The sequence below is a fragment of the Cavia porcellus genome, unplaced genomic scaffold (genome assembly GCF_034190915.1).
Source record: "Cavia porcellus strain 051 isolate PalLab524CR breed Dunkin Hartley unplaced genomic scaffold, mCavPor4.1 scaffold_7, whole genome shotgun sequence".
Lineage (NCBI taxonomy): Eukaryota > Metazoa > Chordata > Mammalia > Rodentia > Caviidae > Cavia > Cavia porcellus.
The window spans coordinates 28,929,044-28,940,557 of NW_026947490.1; the positions used below are offsets into that span (position 1 = coordinate 28,929,044).

At 54.6% G+C, this 11,514-nt stretch overlaps 1 pseudogene; it reads right to left on the reverse strand.

Moving 5' to 3' along the window:
• Positions 1-844: 844 nt before the first annotated feature.
• On the reverse strand, positions 845-11,512 carry LOC134477080 (kallikrein-4-like; annotated as a pseudogene).
• Between the last annotated feature and the right edge of the window lie 2 nt (positions 11,513-11,514).

Consider the following 11,514-nt stretch of genomic DNA (forward strand, 5'->3'; position numbering starts at 1 on the left):
AATTATAGCCAATTATAGCTTGTATATGAACAGGTCATGAAACACCATTGTGGATGCCATACCAGAGCATGCGACCAGGGAGGGAGGAGATTTTTGATTTTTGTGTCTGCAGCCACCAGACCCATTTTGGATTCTACCTTGGATCGATGATGATAATGTGCTTGTGTCTGTTATTTCTGTCCTTGGCCGGCTACGAGGCCACTGAGCCCATCAATGCCTAGACCTATCCAACCTCTCTCACAGTGTCACAACTGCTGCCGTTACAAGGACCAGAAGGAGGAATTGTTGGGGACCGGGCTGTGTAAGGGTTAGACTGCTGACCACAGTCTCTGAAGACAAGGTAAGACTGCAGCTTCAGCAGGCTCTTGATCTCACACAAAGGATTCCAGGGCAATGACTCCCGCCCTTAGAGATCAGACAGTTCTGTTAATTGACAGGATCGATTGCTTTTTTTTTTTAATCAAGGTCCTGCTCATTTTCCAGAACTTTTACCACAGATGTGCTCTCCACTTCCTGCATGCCCAGAACTTCTCTGAAGCACAATAAATACTGGATGTCCTGAAAAGATTTTGCCTGAGCTCCGAGAGAGTCTCTAGGAAGTGAAACAAGATTCTCTCTCTTTTACTTAGGCCTTTGATGTAACTCCTTTTAGGAGATTGGGGGTTAAGTCAAATCCCAGATATACTACAGTTTCAAAATTAACCAAATACTTAAGGTTAAACACATAAAATGACAGTTAGGGCTGTTTGAATTCTAAATAAAATACTTAAACATGATTTTAAGCAGACCTAGTGTCTTGGTCACTTTTCTGTCATTACTGAGACAAAATACATGACGCCCAAAATTAAGGAAAGAAAAGTTTATTTAGCTCACAGTTTGTGGTGGTTTCAGTTTATGGTCTGCTGGGTCCAAGAGAGAGTGGCTCATGGCAGAGGAAAACACTGCATGGCAGCGGAAGCAGCAAAAGCTACAAGAAGGGAAGGGGAGGAGTGAGGAAACAAGACTCTTTCTATCCCTTATATTATATGTACACCACTCACCTGAGGGTGGGTACAGCGCTCACACCCATAATCCCAGCACTGGACCATCAATCAATCACAAATTCTAGAAGTCTGCTTCAATGGCTGCATGAGGCTTTGAGGGGTCATCCAGACCAAACCATAACAACAACACCTAGTAATTTTGTTTTTCAGTACCTTTAAACTACTTACTAGTCAGTAAATGTAGCCACTAAGTTGATGAAGCTGGCCTACAGAGCCAATAAGGGCCTTGCTTACAAGTACCAGTTGTGGAGGATGAGACTACTCCATTTGTTCCGTTCCATTTGTCACCCTGACCTTGGGCAAGTGAGGGCACAGAGAGACATAGAGTCCATTTAGAATGCAGGCAGCTAGTGGGCGCCTGCCTGTAGTGGGCAGAGAGCCCTGGTGTGTGACCCAGCCTGCCTTTCTTCATTCATATATGGGAACAACAATTAAAGTAACACAAGATTCGTCTACACTGCAGTATCCATTAGTACTTGCTTTAGCAAACAACTTGATCTCAGTGTTTCCCTAAAACCTGCAGTGTGCCGTGAAGCTTCTGTGTTACATTCTCCTTAGTGCTCAATGGGGGAGGTCAGTGAGGCCTCAATTTTCCTTAACTGGTTTCTCAAAATTCCCCTTTTCGTTTTTACAAGTAAAACATTTGCTATCAATCACCTCCTTGGGGAGGTATGTGGACTCAGTCATTCTAAGCATTACCTTTAGGTCTAGCCTATCACAATTATGCTTCCACCGATGATTGCAACCTGTCTATACTGAGTCTGTACTGAGTCCCCTGAGAACTACTTTGATCCCCCAGGGAAGTTTCCAAAGCCACCTTGCACTGGGCCTTATTTTAAAAGGTCCCATCAGCTCCTAACATCACCATGCTGGGACCATGCTTCCAGCACAGGACTGCTGGGGACACACCACATCCAACAGTGGTGATCCCAATGACTTCTCCTAACTGTCCAGATGATGTCACACAAAAAGACACTCGCCACTATGGTACTGGTGTCAAGTCCCTGAGGTCCACCCACAAAGGATCTATCTCCAAACTGCAGACCTCACCTGCCACCTTTTGAGCACAGACTTTCAGCTGCACATTTCCCGAGACAAGGCCCATGGGTCCTGAGTGCCACAGCTGCAGACCCATCCATGGTCTCCGGACTGGGCTTTCTGTTCTTGGACTCCGTGGTTCTGGTTGCATTGGATCTGGGAAGCTGATGACACTCACAGGCCTGATCCGACTGCTCTCCGACAATCATGCTTTGATGCAGTGCAGCCACACGCTCTCATTTGGCTGTCTCCATGTGGAGGCAGCAGAGACGAGTCCGTGCAGCACACAGCATCTGCCCGCAAACCCACCGTAATTGCCTGGGGAATCTGCAGGAAGTTTGCTGATCCATGGTTTAAATTTATATGCAGGCCTCCAATCCCAGGTCCTTAGCCAGACTGCAGACTCTAGGGTCCAGAGCATAAGCCTGAGAATGGAAGAGGACCCCAGGATTCAGATCCAAGCCCTAGACTGTGTGGCTCTATTGTACATTGCACCCCTTCAGGCCCCTGATTCCAAACAGAATCCCAAACACATGAGAGACACACAGAGATACGTGAGAGATGTGCTGAAGAGATAGTCAGTCAGGCAAAGACAGAGGAGAAAGAGCAGCAGGGACAGCGGGGAGAGCTCAGGGAGAGTCTCCCATGCAGACAATGTTCCTAGAGGTCGAAAGACACTTGAACCAGAGTCAGAGGCTGTTTATTCACTTTCAGTCATTCAACAAGCATTAATGAAGCACCCACGAGGAGCCCAGTGTGGTGCTGGGGGTTTGGGATAAACCAGTGAATGGCACTGGCAAAGACTCTTGTCTTCTTTGTAGCTGAGAGATACAGATGATACAAAAGAGATCCAATAGATAGATCAATTCTGTCATAAACTACATATGCAATGCTATGTGTTATCAGAATATCGCATATTAATGGAAATCACACACGGTAAGCTAACAAGGGGCCCAGGGTGAGGGAAGTGCCCAGTGTTCAAAGGGGCAAAGTGATCTAAAATCCAGGCAGTGGATAAGCAAACAGGTCTGTGCACATCATGGAGGCCTCTTCAGTGTGCAAAGGGGAAGAGGCAGGGTACACACAGGGAGGGTCTCAAGGGCAGGATGCTGAGAGTGTGCTGTAGGGCTTCAGTTCCATGGTTCTCAGAATGACCAATGATGGGAAGGGACAGCTCAGCAGCTGCAGGACCAAGTGGGCGGACTTTGTGTGGGTGATGGACAGCTCCACATCTTGATGGCCATGTGAGTGTGAATGAGTGTGTGTATGCAAAATTGGGAGCAAGCCTCTTTTCTGTCTCTTATTGTATGCAGGCTACCTGCCCTAAGGCACGAGTAGCACTCACGCTGCCAATCCCATCAATAACCCTATAACCCAGAACTCTAGATTCAGCCATCTCAGAAAAGCCTGCACTTATGACTGCATGACACTTTGGGGGAACATTCAGGCACAAACCATAACATACCTTGAATTCTTTTTAAAGGAAAAATAAGGTTATCCAAGGGAAACGACCAGAAAAAGAAACACTGGCTCACAGCCTAAGGCAGGTGCAAACCTGCCTGGGAGGTTCAGGAATTAGGGATCTAATGTGACTGGAGCCTGGAATTCAGGGGTACACACCGGGTCTGGCATTTCCCTCTGAAAAAAAAAACACACTGTGTGTTGTGCCACATGCCTGTAATTGTGGCATTTGGGGTGACTGAGGCAGGAAGATCTCAAATTTGAGCCCAGCCTAGGCAAAGTGGTGACTTAATTAGACTTTGACTCAAAATAATAATAATGATAAGATGCTTTTGGATGGAGCTCAGTGAGAAAGTGCTGAATTCCATACCCCATGTCTCTCACACACAAACATACACACAACACACACACACACACAGATTATCTTGATTTTATACACATTTGCTTAGTTAAATGTAGATTTAATACACAGGAAAGAGTTTCAAGGCAAAGAATCCAAGTCAGAAAGTGGATGAGGGAAGAAGGCCAAGGGTAGCAAGGGCACTGGATTGGAGGAGACGGAGCTGAGAGACAGAGGCCCAGAGAGGCAGAGAGACTGGCCAGGGTGGATCTTTGTTTGAGGGGTGCTCCCTGAGGACCCCTACTCCATGTGTGCTGACCCCATGAGAACCTGGACAGGTGCAGGGTGCATCCAGAGAAACGCTGCCTTCAGGCTGTTCTGCTTCAGCCAGCCCCAGGGCGGGTCAGCCTCCATTCTGGATCCTCCTAAGACTCTCAGGCTCTGCACAGAGCAGCCCGCAGGGTCCAGCCCGGCGCAGCACCGCCGAGCCCTGAGACCCTGGGAGCTGGAGCCAGGTGAACGGCCCTGCACCCTCCCAGCCCTGGCCTCGCTCTGTGCTTCCTGTCCTTTTGAGTTCCAGCCTCTGTCTTATTGCTGATCTACTGTGTGTCTCACTCTTGGCCTTCGACCATCTCCTCGACTCAGTGCACAGTGAGGGTTTTGAGATCCTCCAGCCCCATTGAGTGCTGGGATCACAGGCTTCTGTGTCTGGTCCCCATGTTCCCTGCTCCAGGGTTTAGCCTCAGCCTCAGCCTCGGCCTCCGCCCCTACCTGATGCTTGTTCCCCAGTCTCCCTGCCTCTCTCTCTCCTCACAGGGACAAGCTCACTGTCTTCCCCCAGGACCTGCATGCTGAATAGGCCTCCTGATTGTCCCTTCTGGGCGAGGAGGGAGCTGCTGGCCTAGGGTGTAGAGCACCCTGCAGTGCCCAGCACAGAGGCTCACTGTTCAGCAGTCAGTGGAGGGCTTGGGACAGTTCACTGGGACTGAGGGGCTCAGGGATGGGTCCCAGGTCTGTCCCAGCAGCTCACGGAGAGATGCCATGGTTCCTTGGCCAGGGTCTCAGCATCGAGGCTGGACAGGGTCCTTTCTGACTGCTACTGGAAGGGAGGGGGAGGCCCCAGAGTCACCTCATTGCCTCCCCACCAGGTGCTGACATAGGGACCACAGCAGACGCCCTCTGGGTCTGCCTCCTGGGGTACATCATCCACGCGGCTGCAGGTATCTGAGTCTGGGGGTATGCTAGCCCGTGTGCACCCAAACTGTGCCATCCTGCCTGGCTCGCCCACCCCCTGCGGGTCTGCAGGGCATCATGTGCAGAAGCACAGGCTGCAAAGAGGCAGAGATGGGGTGCAGAGCCTGGCTCTGCTGCTTCGCACCAGGGCACTGTCCCTGATGGCTCTGAGCCTCAGTCTCCCCTGACCCCAGAATAGTAGTCTGAAAGCAGGTGGAGTAATGCAGTGCGTACCCAGGTCCTCCCGGGAACCCAGGCCCACAGGTGGCGCCCAGATGTTAACTGTGATCAGCACTGGGACAAGGATGGTGCTGGAGGGCAGTGAGGTGGCTGCTTCCTTCCTTGGAATGTCACCTCGACTGGCCCCTGGAGGAGGTGTTCCAGCAGGGGTTGGGGGGCAGACAGGGTAGGACGTGTTCCCTGAGTGAGTGTTCTCTGTGGCCTGCTGTCCACTCTGTGTGGCCAGCACACAGAACACAAGGCGTGCCGGCTTTAGTTCTCTGCTCCCCTCCAGGGAAGGCCATGGGGTGCGCTGGGTCTGCCTGGCTGGGGTGGTGCAGCTCAGCTGGGAAGCAGTGGGCTCAGAGTAGGGTTTAGAGCTGTCCTGCTCCAGCCCAGAGGCGCAGCCTTAGGCCTTGCCCAGGCTTGGCCCTCCTGATGGACCAGCGCCTTCCTGGCCCTAACCCACCGACCCCTAAGCCTTCCACTTCCCAGGAACTGATTCCTTCCGAAGGAACCCTCAGTCAATTCCCAGCCTTGCTTCCCGAAGTCAGCGAACTTATCGCTGGTGGCGAGGGCTGCAGTCCACACTCCCAGCCCTGGAAGGCAGCGCTGTTCTACAAAAACGATTCGCAGTGCTCCGGGGCCCTGGTGCACCCGCAGTGGGTGCTGTCAGCGGCACACTGCTGGAGGAGGTGAGTCAGCTCTGGGCGGGGCTGACTGGGGGTGGGGGTGGGCAGAGGGCTCTGCCGGTGGGCGGGGCGTCTCATGGGCGAGGCTTGCTCTGCAGTAGGGGCCAGACTTTCACTAGGGGTTGAGCAGACAGGAAGAATTCTTGGCCCAGAGTGGGAATCCTAGGCTGCAGAGGGTGGGGGCAGGGAGAAAGCCCCAGTCCCAGAGGCTGGACTTGGCCAGTACTGAGAAAGACTAGGCCTTGAGCAAGGGTTAATCTACAGTCAGAGAGGAGCTGCAGCTGGGCGAGCCACTTCACAGGCTGGACCAACTTTCACAGCTGTTGGCTGGGTCTGAATGACAAGCAGAGCTCCCACATGTGGGAAGGGAAATCGCGCAGCACCTTGGGGTGGACCTGAGCCTAAAAGAGCAGAGGAGATGGCTTGAGAGGAGCAGGCTTGTGTCTCAGGTCAGCCTCTAGGCGCTAGGTGGTGCGGACAAGGAACCTCTCCTCACGAGGGTGTGAGGGGTATGGGGCAAGGTGAGGGAGACAGGTGAGGACAGGGCCAGGTGGATGGGGACCCAGGTATGCATGTGGCTTTGGCGCAGGGTATGGGGCGAGACAAGGCAAAACCTCACGCGTCGGGATAAACATCCTAATGTAACATTTCCAGCAAATTAATAGCAATGCGAATATCCACCGTGCACAAACTATCCACATTTGAAATAAGGCAGGATCCGGCGGGTCTGAGGTCAGGGCGAGGTGCAGCGGCAAAGCTGTCTTCCCTGCACTTTCTGCTACTTTGCTTATGGTGAACCCTTGGCGTTAATGTTGCGTTTTGAGAATGCTATATTGCACTATATTCTTTGTGCTCTTTCTGCATTAGTGGCTCCTTAGACAAATCATGCTCTTGCCTCCATGCTGGTAGCTGGCATCTAGGGTGAAGGCGGGAGGAGGGGTTGGGATGGAATTTGGAGGCTGGGGCAGTGGGGTGAGGCTGGCACCAGGGATGGGTCTGGATATGGTGGAGGCTGGGAATGGGCTGGGACTGAGGTTGAGGGTAAGTAGGGGGGAGGCTAGGGTTGGAATTGGCCTGTGTTTGCCTTTGGGGTTGGAGACAAGGGTGTAGTCACCGTGGAACTGACTTCTGGGTCGCCCTCAGATCCTACACCAATCTGGCAGGGCCTGCACAGACCTTACCCAGGAGATGAACCGGGCATCCAGATAATCGAGGCCAATTACTCCAGGAAGCACCCAAACTACCGGTGGTCCACACAGGGCAGTGACCTCATGCTCATCAAGCTGAGCAGACCAGCTGTGGAATCAAACACCATTCAGACCATCAGTGTCGCCTCTCGATGTCCCATGCCTGGAACCATGTGCTCAGTCTCTGGCTGGGGCCAGCTGATGGATGGTGAGTTTGCTGTTCCTGTCTCTACACTCACTGATATTTGTGGTTTTCTCTGTCCTGGAGCATTGCTGACCCTGTGTCCTTTGTCACAGGCCAAAGTCCCGACGTCCTGCAGTGTGTGACTGTCCCCATGGTCTCGGAATAGTCCTGCAGGAAAGTGTATGAGCCATTCTATGATTCCACTATATTCTGTGCTGGCGGTGAGGGCCACAAGGACTCCTGCTGGGTAAGAGCAGGAGCAAGGAGCAAGGGATGAGGAGCAAGGAGGTTTCTGAAGGGACGTGGGGCTCTAAAACCTGCAGAGGACACAAGTTCCTGCCGGAATGAGGAAGACTGTGAGGACCCGGAGGGCGTGGGGAGACGACCTGGAACGTGGTGCAGGTAAAAGAGAAACAGAAGAAACTGGGAGGGTGAGAAGGAAACCAGGAGACTTGTGGCCAAGTAGGCACAGAGTGTGTCACAGAGAGACAGAGAGGAGCGAGGAGCAGGCAGAGTGCACTGCTGAGAGAGGAGGGGTGGGAGAGGAGCCAGGAGGACACCGGGAGGAGCCAGGGAGAAGGAACCTGCTGTAAGGACAGACACACTGACTGCACTCCGGATGCCCAGCCCCACTGCCCAGTACAGCTCCATCTCCTGTTCCAGTGGCTCCCAGTCCCCAGGTCCGTGTCCTCTGACCCTCCACCTCACCCCCAGCCCCAGGTGGCCCAGGAGATGAAGGCAGGGGGAGGAGCTCCTCAGGGGAGCTTGGCCAGGGCTGAGAGGGAGGGCTGATGCTGGAGGGGCAGGCCTGTGCCTGCCTGCTCACCACACTACAGATGGATGGCCTAGTATTTTCAAAGCATAGCTGCCCAGGTCGCCCCTTGGCTCTCTGTGTCTTCACTGTCTTGGCATCTTGGCAGGGTCTGAGCTTTGTCTCCCCATTGCCTCTGCCTCTCACACCCATGTGTCTGGAACCCGCTGCTCTGTCCCCCTCTGTCCCTCTGGGCTCTCCACGCTGCCCCTGGCTCCTGCACTGTGTATTTCCGCCCTGCTCTCACTCTGCCTGTCTCTGTGCTTCTGGCTTTCTGTGTGTGTCTCCTCCACCCTCCTCCCACTCTGCCTAACTTGTTCTTCTCTTCCCTCCACAGGGAGACTCTGGAGGCCCCGTGGTCTGCAATGGGCTTCTGCAGGGCCTTGTGTCCTGGGGACTCCCTCCCTGTGCCCGACCTGGAATTCCCAGTGCCTACACCAATCTATGCAAATTCAAACAGTGGATTGATAATATTATCCAGGGCACAGAACCATAGATGACAGTTTTTGGGGGGAGTAATGGGAATTGAACTCAGGACCATGCCATGCAGGTGCCTGTGCAGCTGAGCTATATCCCTGGCCCCCCTATGGATGACTCTGAGACCAAGAATCCAGCACCACTTTCCAAAAGTACCCATAGGCTCCAGCCTCCAGCCCCTCTTCCTTCAGATGCAGGGGCCTACACCCCAGCCCCCTTTCACACACCCACGTGCTCTAGGCCAGGTCTCCTCCTTCAGACCAGGGGGTGCAGGCCCCAGCAGCAGCCCACACCCACAAACAGTCCCCCTCTTCACAAGTGAAGACCAGTGATTTCTGGAAGCAGCTGCCTCAGGAAGACAAGACATGCAAAGATGCTTTTCAGTTGTCTTTTCTCTCCCTCTCTACAAAGAGAGTTATGGACTCCAGTGGTCTGTCTGCGTGGCTCACGCTCTATTCTGAGGCCGTCCAGGAGATCCTTCAAGGGGGACAGAGGTCTTGGGCAGCCCAAGGTGACATATTACAGTGCAGAACTGTAAAGGGTCACATGAACACACCCACTAACTTAGGGGCTAACTCTCAACTGTGCATCCCGGTAATGTGCTCTCACACCTGTGTTAAATGCGTGCTCTGCAGTGGATAAGTGCTCTGTGAGTATTTACAGCTCAGATTCTGTACATGAGACTGAGCCATAGGAATCCCGTCACTGGTGCTATCAGGAAGACCAGTGGCTTCTGTGTGACCACAGACCATTCACTTGCAAGCTGCCTCCTCCTAACCTTAAGTTCGCTCCTGGAACAATTTCAGAGTTGAGCAAATCAGCAACAGAGGGGAGGTCCCTTTCTCAAGGTCCTAGCATTGTAAGGGACCCAGGATGAAACTGCGGAGGGGCTGGGGGCACAGCACAGTGGTGGAGTGCTCTCCCATTATCTGTGTTCAGTGCCCGCCCCTGCGAGGAAGATAAGCAGGACTCTACGGGGCCCCCAGCCTGTCAGCCAGCTCCATGCTGCATGAGGCCCATCCCCACACAGGGGTCCCTTGGCTGTCTTGAGCCAGCTCCTAATCTACAGTCCTCCTCCTCACTTTAGGTATTTTGCAGAGCAGAACTGTGACCTGACCGCCATCTCAGGCATGACTCAGCTTCCCCCACAGCTTTGTCCATCAGATGCTAACGGGGACTGGATTTGGAGGACAAAATCTCTTTAGCCTCAACAGACCTGCTCTCTAATGTCACCCTCTGGCTGGAGAGAAGCCTTAGTCACACAGCAGATTCCCACATGCACAAACGCTTCGGGGCGCCCCCTGTGCACTGCTCTGGCATGGTTTCATAAAGCCATGGGGACAGATCTGGGATGTGTCAGTGTCTGATGGGACAGTGCTGCCATCCTACCTACGGTGATGTGTCACTGTTGAAAACTCATCACAGTGACACACCCACTGCCAGGACCCTCCTCAGAATGCTTCGGCCTCTCTGCACACCCCTGCCGCTGTGCTGGCCCTGTGTGAGGCCGTTCTGGAGCCCTCTCCCGAGTCTTCAGCAGCGTCGTCAACAGCACAGTGCACGGTGCTGCTGCCAAGTGGCACCGAGGGAAAGGCGGGCTCAGGGAGACATGCTGGTGTGTCCTTGTCCTCCTCCTTTAGCTGACCTGGGACGGAGAGACTTCTGGCTCCTCCCTGAATTTAAAATATTTCTTTGTCACTCTCTATGAGGGTTCTCAGCTTGTGTCCTCGGTCTCCCTGTCCCACCCGTCCATGCCCCTGACTCATGTGGCAGGAGTCCCTGCGGTTGGATCCTCCGCCCGCACAGAACATGCTGTAGTGGTACAGGGAGTCGTAGACCTCGCTGCAGACCTCCTGGGGCGACACTGAGATGTTCATGCACTGCAGCCTCTTGGGCAGTCCACCTGGGGATAGAGGTGTCAGCGCCTGCGGGGTGCGCAGCCGGGGGAGGCAGTGCGCGGGCGCCCCGCCTGCTCACCATTGGCCAGCCGACCCCAGCCGGACACCAGGCGCTCTTCCCCCGCCTTGGGGCACCGCGAGGCCACGCTGATGCTCCGGATGGTGCTGGACTCAGGCACCGCCTCTTTCAGCTTGATGAGCATGAGGTCGTTGGCAAAGGAGGGGTTGTCGTAGTCCGGGTGCTGGACGGACAGCAGGGGCTCCAGGACCCTGCTGCCTGGCTCCTGGCTGGCCTCCAGGCTGTGCAGCCCCAGCCCCACGCTGTAGGAGCTGAGGAGTGCGGGGCCGGTGAGGTCTGGGGCCTGCACGTGCAGGCCAGCCTGCTGGCATACCTGAGCCCGCCCTGCGTGCAAACTGGGATCCCTGCGACCTAAGATCTGTGTCTGGGAGCAGAGGGCTCTGGCCCGCCCCACCCTGCAGCCCGGGCCGCCCCCAACCCCAGGCTGGGCCCTCACAGGAGGTGCCCACACTCACTCCAGCAAACAGTTCGGGGCTGACAGCACTCACTGCGGGTGCACCAGGACGCCAGAGCAGAACAGTTCGTTGTCTGAGCGCAGGGCCGCCTGCCAGGGCTGGGAGTGCGGGATGCAGTCCTCGTCGTGGATGATGTAGCCGCCAGGGTAGAGGGCTCCTGGGGGCGGAGTCAGACTTGGGCGTGGGTGCCGGGCAGGGCCAGGGTTCCAGGGCACAAGGATACAGTGTGGGCGGGGTCCGGGCTGGCGGCAGGCCCTGGTACCTATTAGCTGTGATAGGAGGGGTCTAGGACCAGCTGGGCCTGGCACAGCACTTCTGCTGCCCGGCCTGGAGCTAAGTTTCCAGCAATCTCCTGCCTTGAACTCCTGCCCAAGGTTGAAGGTGGCAAAGTCTGCTT